The sequence below is a fragment of the Salvelinus alpinus genome, chromosome 17, assembly GCF_045679555.1.
Source record: "Salvelinus alpinus chromosome 17, SLU_Salpinus.1, whole genome shotgun sequence".
Classification (NCBI taxonomy): Eukaryota; Metazoa; Chordata; class Actinopteri; order Salmoniformes; family Salmonidae; genus Salvelinus; species Salvelinus alpinus.
The window spans coordinates 1,681,287-1,693,902 of record NC_092102.1 but is presented as its reverse complement, the minus strand read 5'-3'; positions in this window follow the sequence as shown (position 1 = coordinate 1,693,902).

Below are 12,616 nucleotides of genomic sequence, written 5' to 3'. Positions count from 1 at the left end.
GCTGACAGCTTATCATTGTATCATACACCAGGAAGCGTTGTGCGGTAAAGCCTTGAAAATGGAGCATGTAATGAGCATCATCACGCGCACAGTTAACTTTATCAGAGCCAAAGGTTTGAATCACCGCCAGTTCAAGGCATTTCTGACGGAGTTAGAAACGGAGCATGGTGATTTGCCTTATCACACAGAGGTGCGATGGCTAAGCCAGGGAAAGGTGCTTCAAAGATGTTTCGAGCTTCGTGAGGAGATTTGTCTGTTCTTGGACAGCAAAGGGAAAGACACAACACAACTCCGAGACGAAATGTTTCTGTGTGAAATGGCTTTTCTGTGTGACATTACGAGTCATCTGAATGCAATGAACTTGCAGCTGCAGGGTCGGGATCATGTCATCTCTGATATGTACAGTACAGTGAAGGCATTTAAAACCAAACTGACTCTGTGGGAGACGCAGATGCGGAAAGAAAATTTGAGCCACTTTCCCAGCTGCCAGACCATGAAAGAGAAGCTCTCTACCAGTGCGTTCCCGAGCGCACAGTTGGCTGATAAAATAGGTATGCTTGCCGCTGACTTTCGACGCCGATTTGCTGACTTTGAAGCACAAAAAAGCAGGTTGGAACTGCTCGGTAACCCATTTGCTGTTGACGTGGAAAGCTCACCACCAAACCTCCAAATGGAGTTGATTGACCTCCAATGCAATGATGCACTGAGGGCAAAATATGCGGCAGTGGGTGCTGCGGAGTTCGCCCGTTTCCTCCCCGACACAATGCCCCAGCTGCGCATCCAGGCTGCTCAAACGTTGTCTATGTTTGGCAGCACATACAGTGGGGAGAACAAGTATTTGATACACTGCCGATTTTGCAGGTTTTCCTACTTACAAAGCATGTAGAGGTCTGTAATTATTATCATAGGTACACTTCAACTATGAGAGACGGAATCTAAAACAAAAATCCAGAAAATCACATTGTATGATTTTTAAGTAATTAATTTGCATTTTATTGCATGACATAAGTATTTGATACATCAGAAAAGCAGAACTTAATATTTGGTACAGAAACCTTTGTTTGCAATTACAGAGATCATACGATTCCTGTAGTTCTTGACTAGGTTTGCACACACTGCAGCAGGGATTTTGGCCCACTCCTCCCTACAGATCTTCTCCAGATCCTTCAGGTTTCGGGGCTGTCGCTGGGCAATACGGACTTTCAGCTCCCTCCAAAGATTTTCTATTGGGTTCAGGTCTGGAGACTGGCTAGGCCACTCCAGGACCTTGAGATGCTTCTTACGGAGCCACTCCTTAGTTGCCATGGCTGTGTGCTTCGTGTCGTTGTCATGCTGGAAGACCCAGCCACGACCCATCTTCAATGCTCTTACTGAGGGAAGGAGGTTGTTGGCCAAGATCTCGCGATACATGGCCCCATCCATCCTCCCCTCAATACGGTGCAGTCGTCCTGTCCCCTTTGCAGAAAAGCATCCCCAAAGAATGATGTTTCCACCTCCATGCTTCACGGTTGGGATGGTGTTCTTGGGGTTGTACTCATACTTCTTCTTCCTCCAAACACGGCGAGTGGAGTTAGACCAAAAAGCTCTATTTTTGTCTCATCAGACCACATGACCTTCTCCCATTCCTCCTCTGGATCATCCAGATGGTCATTGGCAAACTTCAGACAGGCCTGGACATGCACTGGCTTAAGCAGGGGGACCTTGCGTGCGCTGCAGGATTTTAATCCATGACGGCGTAGTGTGTTACTAATGGTTTTCTTTGAGACTGTGGTCCCAGCTCTCTTCAGGTCATTGACCAGGTCCTGCCGTGTAGTTCTGGGCTGATCCATCACCTTCCTCATGATCATTGATGCCCCACGAGGTGAAATCTTGCATGGAGCCCCAGACCGAGGGTGATTGACCGTCATCTTGAACTTCTTCCATTTTCTAATAATTGCGCCAACAGTTGTTTCCTTCTCACCAAGCTGCTTGCCTATTGTCCTGTAGCCCATCCCAGCCTTGTGCAGGTCTACAATTTTATCCCTGATGTCCTTACACAGCTCTCTGGTCTTGGCCATTGTGGAGAGGTTGGAATCTGTTTGATTGTGTGTGGACAGGTGTCTTTTATACAGGTAACGAGTTCAAACAGGTGCAGTTAATACAGGTAATGAGTGGAGAACAGGAGGGCTTCTTAAAGAAAAACTAACAGGTCTGTGAGAGCCGGAATTCTTACTGGTTGGTAGGTGATCAAATACTTATGTCATGCAATAAAATGCAAATTAATTATTTAAAAATCATACAATATGATTTTCTGGATTTTTGTTTTAGATTCCGTCTCTCACAGTTGAAGTGTACCTATGATAAAAATTACAGACCTCTACATGCTTTGTAAGTAGGAAAACCTGCAAAATCGGCAGTGTATCAAATACTTGTTCTCCCCACTGTACCTGTGTGAACAACTGTTTTCTTTGATGAACCTGAACAAAACATCACACAGAAGTCGACTTACTGCTGAACACCTCCACTCAATTCTGAGGATTTCCTCAGCTCAGAGCCTTACCCCGAACATTGATGAACTTGTGGAAAAGATGGGACACCACCAAGTATCACCCTCAACCTCAAACAAGTGAACATTACTGTGCAATCACATATTTAGAGTTTTTACTCAGTTCAAGTTTAAAAGTTAAAGTTTAATATTTGTTTTCACTGCATGTTACTTCTCCTTAAACAAAGTGTTGTTTTTGATTAATAGATTTTTGCACTTTATTTTATTGTATTTCAATCCAATTATATTTTAAAAATATTTCAGTTGAGTGGATGATAGAAAATTGCTATTATTGTTTTTTTCTTTGAAGTAAATTTAGCCCACTTTTGCTAAAATAGAAAATATAGGCTACTGATGGTGCCTTGAATACCGGTTTCTTTCATTTAATGTTCATGTTATGGGGATTTTTATATAAAGGAAATTTGTCTTTTGTGTCTGTTGAAAATTAAAGATTACTGACAGAGCCATAAGAAAATATTGCTTTATTTATCTGATCATATTGGAATATATTTGTTAGGTTTTCAGTAGGTTCAATTAGGTTCACTAGACTATATGCGTCATTTAAAAAATTTTCAATGAACATTCGAACAGTCCGGCCCTCGGCTTGTAGCTAAATTTTTTATTTGGCCCTCCGTCCATTTGACTTTGACACCCCTGCCCTAGAACATGCAGTCATTCATAGGCCATAGTGACAGAGAAAAACCACAAAGCATATTACCAATGGTTATTGATGGTGTTATTCTAAGAAAACTGATTTCTGGTCTTAGTCAACCCCCCCCCCCCCCCCCCCCTCTCTCTCTAAAACTACAGTTTCCTTATCTATCATTCCCCGCTCTCTCTTTTTTTTGTATTCTTCCCCTCATTCATTCCCACGGGGTTTCTCTGAAATCCCTTGAATTTACACACAGAGTGAAGGGCTTTGGGAGGCGTGTGATGGATCACCATCCTTCTCTTTCCAGGCCGGTTATATTCTTGTTGCGCTAACGCTTATTCATCATCCCTGTAATGCCACATTGCTCTCAGGTGAGAGTGTCTGAACGCCTATATTTATACCAAACGAGCCTGAAAAAGACACCTTTTTCTTTATGATCCAGTTTATGGTGCATTATCACGAAAATGGGTCATAGGCCAGCTCAGGGACTTTTATTTGGAACATCTCAAATGCCCTGGGGTGTCATCTATCGTGGATGTGCATAAAAGCCATTGCCCGACTGACTGGAGAATAGCTACACGTGCTCATGTATGGCCCAGTAGCTGAACTTGAATAAACTCCCTCTGTAAACTATATGGCCTAAAACAGAACTTTACATGTAAAAGCAGTCCCCAACCGATTGTGTTTTTTTTGTTCGTATATTTTGCGCTGTTTGTAACTTATTTTTTAACTTATTTTGTACTTAATGTTGCCGCTACCATCTCTTATGACTGAAAATAACTTCTGGACATCAGGACTGCGATTACTCACCACGGACTGACAGAATCTTTTTTTCCCCATTAACGAGTCTGACGAGCCCGACGCGAATGATATACTGCTTTCTCAGGTACAGGCCCGGATCCCCGTGATTTGTGCGAAGAGGAGGAGGAGAAAAAGGGTCCAGAGGGCGGGCTGCCTTCTGAGAATTCGTAGGCAATCGAATAAACCCCCACTTCCTTCCATTCTGTTAGCAAACGTGCAATCTTTGGAGAATAAAATCGATGACCTACGTGGAAGATTAAACTACCAACGGGACATTAAAAACTGTGATATCTTATGCTTCATGGAGTCGTGGCTGAACGACAACACTATCAACATACAGCTGGCTGGTTATACGCTGTACCGGTAGGATAGAACAGCGGCATCTGGTAAGACAAGGGGCGGCAGACTATGTATTTTTGTAAATAACAGCTGGTGCACGATATCTAAGGAAGTCTCGAGCTATTGCTCGCCTGAGGTAGAGTAGCTCATGATAAGCTGTAGACCACACTATCTACCTAGAGAGTTTTCATCTGTATTTTTTGTAGCTGTTTTACATACCACCACAGACGGAGGCTGGCGCTAAGACAGCATTGAATGAGCTGTATTCCACCATAAGCAAACAAGAAAACGCTCACCCAGAGGCGGCGCTCCTAGTAGCCGGGGACTTTACTGCAGGGAAACTTAAATCTGTTTTACCAAATTTCTATCAGCATGTTAAATGTGCAACCAGAGGGAAAAAAACTCTGGACCACCTTTACTCCACACACAGAGATGCATACAAAGCTATCCCGCGCCCTCCATTTGGCAAATCTGACCATAATTCTATCCTTCTGATTCCTGCTGACAAGCAAAAATTAAAGCAAGAAGCACCAGTGACTAGATCAATAAAAAAGTGGTCAGATGAAGCAGATGCTACGCTACAGTACTGTTTTGCTAGCACAGACTGAAATATGTTCCGGGATTCCTCCAATGGCATCGAGGAGTACACCACATCAGTCATTGGCTTCATAAATAAGTGCATCGATGACGTCGTCCCCACAGTGACTGTACGTACATACCCCAACCAGAAGCCATGGATTACATGCAACATCCACACTGAGCTAAAGGTCTAGAACTGCCTCTTTCAAGGAGCAGGACTCTAACCCGGAAGCTTATAAGAAATCTCGCTATGCCCTCCGACGAACCATCAAACAGACAAAGCATCAATACAGGACTAAGATCGAATCCTACTACACCGGCTCTGACGCTCGTTGGATGTGGCAGGGCTTGTAAACCATTAAAGACTACAAAGGGAAGTACAGCCTAGAACTGCCCAGTGACACGAGCCTACCAGACGAGCTAAGCTAATTCTATGCTCGCTTCGAGGCAAATAACACTGAAACATGCAGGAGAGTACCAGCTGTTCCGGAAGACTGTGTGATCACGCTCTCCGCAGCCGATGTTAGTAAGACCTTTAAACAGGTCAACATTCACAAGGCCGCAAGGCCAGACGGATTACCAGGACGTGTACTGCGAGCATGCGCTGACCAACTGGCAAGTGTCTTCACTGATATTTTTTTAAACTGCATTGTTGGTTAGGGGCTCGTAAGTAAGTATTTCACTGTAAGGTCTACACCTGTTGTATTCGGCGCATGTGACTAATAACATTTGATTTGATTTGAAAAGTCCCACTCTCAAGGTAAGGTTGAGCTATGCTGCAACCAGCACTTATTGGCCTCATTGGTCACTCCTAATAATAGAAAAGTAATGGAGAAATAGTAGTTACTCTTGCTAATATGAACATAATGACTTGTGTACTGGTAATGTTAAAAGAAAGTATGCTCCAAGCCTTTCTTTAAAAGAGCGTATAAAGCCCAAGTCCTCTGTGTTTCAATCAGTCGTCAATTACAGTGAACACAGTTATTTATCATTGAGGTAATGATGGCCCCAGAGAAAACAGAGAACAGAGTAAATTAAGCAGTAACCCCACTGCTCTTTAACTGATCTGTTTATATGTCACAGACAAAACACAGACAACTAACCCTAAATGAAAACAGAGGAACACAACAAATCACACAATGTCTATTTTCCACCAGTCCAACCCTCTTCTGTTCTTGTCTTGTATAGAATGGCAGTTATATTAGCTTTGTATCAGACGAAGCTAATATAACTGCCACTCTATAGAAGACAAGAACAGGATGTCATGTTCACAAAACATGTTTTTTTAACTGTGTTCACTAAGTTGTTTATTATTTTCCTCACATCATCACAAAGCGGCAATCAATTTTTTTTCAAAACTCCCATTAGCTGACCTTGCGGAAAAACGACAGAGACAGTTTATATCAATGAGCCATCAGACTGCTAAAACCTTGAACTGGACTGACCACCTGCACTGACTCTATAGATCTTAGGACACACACACTCACCCACACAGATATACACTCATCACACACACACACATATATATACTGTATACACAGTTGAAGTCAGAAGTTTACATACCCTTTAGCCAAATACATATAAATTCAGTTTGTCACAATTCCTGACATTTAATCCTAGTAAAAATTCCCTGTCTTAGGTCAGTTAGGATCACCACTTTATTTTAAGAATGTGAAATGTCAGAATAATAGTAGAGGATGATTTATTTCAGCTTTTATTTCTTTCATCACATTCCCAATGGGTCAGAAGTTTACATACACTCAATTAGTATTTGGTAGCATTGCCTTTAAATTGTTTAACTTGGGTCAAACGTTTCGGGTAGCCCATTCCATTCCTGGAATTTTGGCCCATTCCTGCTGACAGAGCTGGAGTCAGGTTTGTAGGCCTCCCTCCTTGCTCGCACACGCTTTCTCAGTTCTGCTCACATATTTTCTATAGGTTTTAGGTCAGAGCTTTGTGATGGCCACTCCAATATCTTGACTTTGTTGTCCTTAAGCAATTTTGCCACAACTTTGGAAGTATGCTTGGGGTCATTGTCCATTTGGAAGATCCATTTATTATATCCACATCATTGTCCTGCCTCATGATGCCATCTATGTTGTGAAGTGCACCAATCCCTCCTGCAGCAAAGTACCCCCACAGCATGATGCTGCCACCCCTGTGCTTCACAGTTGGGATGGTGTTCTTCGGCTTACAAGCCTCCCCCTTTTTCCTCCAAACATAACGATGGTCATTATGGCCAAACAGTTCTATTTTTGTTTCATCAGACCAGAGGACATTTCTCCAAAAAGTACGATCTTTGTCCACATGTGCAGTTGCAAACCGTAGTCTGGCTTTTCTATGGCGGTTTTGGAGCAGTGGCTTCTTCCTTGCTGAGCGGCCTTTCAGGTTATGTCGATATAGGACTCGTTTTACTGTGGATATAGATACTTTGATACATATTTCCTCCAGCATCTTCACAAGGTCCTTGTCCAATCCAATTGACTCAAATTATGTAAATTAGCCTATCAGAAGCTTCTAAAGCCATGACATCATTCCCGGGAATTTTCCAAGCTGTTTAAAGGCACAGTCAATTAAGTGTATGTAAACTTCTGATCCACTGGAATTGTGATACAGTGAATTATAAGTGAAATAATCTGTCTGTAAACAATTGTTGGAAAAATGTATTGTGTCATCCACAAAGTAGATGTCCTAACCGACTTGCCAAAACTATAGTTTGTTTACAAGAAATTTGTGGAGTGGTTTAAAAATGAGTTTTAATGACTCCAACCTAAGTGTATGTAAACTTCCGACTTCAACTGTATTCATGCTACACACACATCACAAGTGCTGCTACCAGACTCTTATTATGATTGCTAAGTACTGCACAATTTAAACACTTGCTCCACAATCCCCTGTTCCCCAAAACACGTGTAAATATTGGACTGTATATTGTGCCTTCCTGTATTGTACTTATGCTAATAAAAAGTATTATATTCTACTGAGTAATTTACTTTAAGTTTGTAATCTTATCTTTTATTATTTCTTATTGTTGTTGGATTGTCGAGAAGGAACCTGCAAGTAAGCATTTTGTGTATCCTATACATACGACTAATAAAACGTAAAACTTCAAACATGAATTTCACATGTGAACACGAGAAGTATTCCAAAAACAAGTTTTCATGTGATCATGTGATCTTATGTGAAGCTAATGTGATAACGTGACAACATGTAAAGCAACGTGATAAAATCAAACTACACATGTGAAAGCATGTGATCACATGTGAAGTGTTCCAAAAACACCTTTTCACATCATTTCGCATTTCTGTAAGGGTGCCTAGCTCTGAGTTAATCTAATTATGAACACAATTGAAATGACCCTGGCTCCAGTTGGTTAGCGTTTTACCTGAGCTGCTTGCACCATGTTGGGTGTTGAAGGGGATTTTTGTTTTGTTTTCTAATAGATTTAGCAACAGGTATCCCAGAATGCACAGCACGGACTGAGCTGTCATTTATCTCTCGACCAGAGAGGAGACAGACCAACACACAAAATAAAGGACAATTAGGAGTCATATTGCAGTCGCTGTCGTTTCATCACTATGGTCATTAATTAAAAGCAGGCATAAGAAAAAAAAAAACATTAGCAAAAGCAGGCATCGGTTGACCTATGCCTACCTGAAATATAGGATGAGATTAGATTTAGATGTAGGTCTTCAATGTCACTTAAGTGCGAACTTGAGGCAACACTATTCACTTTCAAATATCCAAAAGTTTGCTGCATTTTAAATCTCAGAGAATAGTTGAATACGTGTTTGTCACATCAGAGCAACCAAACCCTCTCTGGCCTCACTGTGGACCAGAAACTAGTCTGTTGTGACCCCTGGTGGGCATGAGAAAAGTTTTGCATGTCAATATTCCACAGCTGTACAGATTTTATGCATATGCATCCCCTTTGCAGGTTAGCATTTTTTGTCATGAATCATGTCCTGGAGGCAGCTCTGCAGAGAGGTCACTAGCTGGCACAGTCAAATCTGATTTTAAACCTAACCCTGATCTTAATCCTAACCTTAACCACACAGCTAACCCTAGTGCCTAACCTTAAATTAAAACCAAAAGCCACATGTTTGTTCTCATGAATTCTTAGAATATAGGCAATTTTTGACTTTGCAGCTGGCCATCTAGCGGAAATAGCTCAGTTCTGCCTCAAGTACTCATCCCAATAAACGTCAACCTTCATCTCCTTTGTCCATCTCCCTATCAACAATCAGCTCATGTTGAAGCATGATATGATTATGGATGACTGCTTGCACAAATGAATCTTCAAATACCTATGTACGGGTCAATGAATGTTATTCTGTCAATAAAAACAATGATCTGTCACAGATTCTCTAAGTCAGATAGAAATCTTATGATAGGCTAAGAACTGTCTCTAATGTCCAGCTCAAGCACAACATTTGATACTATTCTGGTAACTATTGTTTTATTGAAGCGTCTTCCTCCAAGTTCTCGTGCATCACGTTGCAAAGTAACGACAGCTGTTGCCATGGTATAGAAGACCCTCAATACTGATAGAGATTTTGAGTACGCCCACTGGTTACAAACTGGATGAATCAACATTATTTCAACGTAATTTGTCAAGGTATTGTGACGTGGAATCTATGTGGAAAATACATTGGATTTGCAAAAAGTCATCAACATAAATTGTTATTTTGAGGGTGAAATTTCAACCACAGAATTATGTGATTATGGTTACCAATTTTCACCATAGACAAGCCTAGTCTAAAATACGTTGAGTTTTTCACCTTTAAAACATCACATCTTCAATGTTATATCAACTATTTTAAAAAAACAATAGGCTGGGCAGTACTTCCTACTGGAGAGTTCATCTATCTACAGCTATCCATTTGGTCTCCCATCCAGGGTTACTTCTTCGGGATCAGTGTCCCTTCCACGGGACGGTCAAGCTAATGTAGGCTAATACGATTAGCATTAGGTTGTAAGTAACAAGAACATTTCCCAGGACATAGATATATCTGATATTGGCAGACAGCTTAAATTCTTGTCAATCTAACTGCACTGTCCAATTTACAGTAGCTGTTACAGGGAAAGATTGAGGAGAGTGCACAATTTTAAACATGAAAGTTATTAATAAACAAATTAGGCATATTTGGGCAGTCTTGATACATAATTTTGAACAGAAATGCAATGGTTTATTGGATCAGTCTAAAATTTTGCACATACACTGCTGCCATCTAGTGGCCAAAATCAAAATTGCACCTGGGTTGGAATAATACATTATGGCCTTTCTCTTGCATTTCAAAGATGGTTAAAAAAAATACAAAAGAACGTTTGTTTTTGTCTTTGTATTATCTTTTACCAGATCTATTGTGTTATATTCTCCTACATTCCTTTCACATGTCCACAAACTTCAAAGAGTTTCCTTTCAAATGGTACCGAGAATATGCATATCCTTGCTTCAGGGCCTGAGCTACAGGCTGTTAGATTTGGGTATGTAATTTTATGCAAAAATTGGAAAAAAAGGGGCCGATCCTTAATTAACCAAGCCCAGCTTTGAAATTTGTTTGAGAGATCTCGTAATGACTGAATAGATTAAATGTTGCTTTCGACGTCATTCCAAAGGGTTTAACAGAGCAAATGAAATGTAACCATACTCTTTCCATAAGTCATATGTCATCAATGATACTATTTAGGCCTATGCAGCATTTGCGAAGTCATCAACATCTACTATATTGTTTAAATTCAACCGAGAGTTCATCTAAAAATAGACAATACATATAGGCCTAGGGTTTCAAGTTTTGGTTGATGTCAAATTTAAGTTAATAATGACTATGTTGGATTCATATCTCCATTTCAACCAAAAATATAAGTTAAAGAATAGGACTAAATCAAATCAAACTTAATTTAAAGCGCATTTATTACCTTGTGGCAAAAATTCTTACACAGGGACACTCGAAGTCAATCTTAAATGAGTCATTGTTTATTGTCAGCACGCTGGAGAGGTTCCAACCAACTCAATGCACCATAGTACACATCAATCAGGAGCTCTCTGGGCAGTCCCAGCAGTTGTCTTATATACGGCTATACACAGACAAGTTATATTTGCATGATTTAGCATAATTAATTCATCATTACCATTTTGTTTAATTTATGTGACCGACCAACACTGTTTCATAACATGTGCCAGAACAACACCTCGCGATGCTTCTCCTCTCTAAGCTGAGACCTCAGATATCTTTAGTTTTATCAGGAATCAAGGTAAGACCCAAGTGCAGACTGAAGTAATGATGATTAATGTAAAAACCAGGGCAGGGAAATGACAGGTCAAGGCAGGCAGTGGTTGATAATTCAGAGTAGAGGCCAAGGTACAGGACGGCAGGCAGCCTCAGGTCGGCAGGCAGCCTCAGGTCGGTAATCCAGAGGTGGAGCAAAGGTACAGGATGGCAGGCAGGGCAGGGACTGGCAGGGCAGGGACTGGCAGGCAGGGGCTGGGTCAAAAACCAGGAGGACAAGAAAAGCAAAACTGGAAAAAGCAAGCGCTGAGACACAAACCACTGGCAGGCTTGAACAAACAATACGAACTGGCAACAAACAGACAGAAAACACAGGTATAAATACCCAGAGGATAAGTGGGGAAGATGGACGACACCTGGAGGGGGGTGGAGACAAGCACAAGGACAGGTGAAACAGATCAGGGTGTGACAAGTTTGTTCTCAAAACACGGTCTGGCGTACTGCCAAATTGCATCTACTGATAGGTGTGATTTGTACAGTCAGCCACTTGCATGAACACAGAAATTGGTTTATAGAACAGCACATAAATAGAACACAGAAATTAATCATAAGAAAAGCACAAACAATATTCCTATTACAATAACCACTGCTTATAGCATTTACAACCACTGCCACTAGAACAGGGTTCAGATTATACAAGTTAACCCTTGTCTCTCTCCCTTTCTTTCTTTCTCTTCGTTTCTCTTCCTTGAGGTTTGTGAGGCTTGAGGACCTTTTCTCTACCAACCTCCCCCTGCTGCCCACAGAGTTTGAGGATCTGTTTTAGAGACAGTAAAAAATCACAAGGGACGACCTGGACAAAACATTAGTAGAGCCAGACAGACAGACATAAAGACAGTGAGCCAGTCAGTAGTCAGTCAAGTCAACCAGCTAAACAGACAGTCAGAGCCTGTAAGACAGTCAGGCAGCCAGGTAGACAGACAGGAAGGTTGACATACAGGAAGCAGTTAGGCCAAGGTCTGCATGGCTAATTCCAGTATTGTAGTGAGAGGCTCTTGTTTCCTTCTTGTCCACTGTGTTAAGCACGTGTCACACCCCTGTCATGTCTTTGTGGAAATTAGCTGTGTTTAGAGCAAGGGACCAGTAAACAAGATTTGTGACAGAAATATAAGCCATTGCAATTTTGCTAAATTGTCTATTTGTAGATTTTTTCCTGAGTTTGTGCCTGCTTGGATACCCTTGATCTCTGAAATCTCAGTCTCCCTTGCCATCCACAGTATAGCCAAAATACATAATGTTCTCGTGTGGCTCTGTTGAAATGCTAAAGCGTTGCACCAGTTGTGACACACCCTGATCTGTTTCACCTGTCTTTATGCTTGTCTCCACCTCCCTCCAGGTGTCGCCCATCTCCCCATTATCCCCAGTGTATTTATCGTTGTGTTCTCTGTTTGTCTGTTGCCATGTTATTTTCCTGTTGTCTAGTTTTTCCTG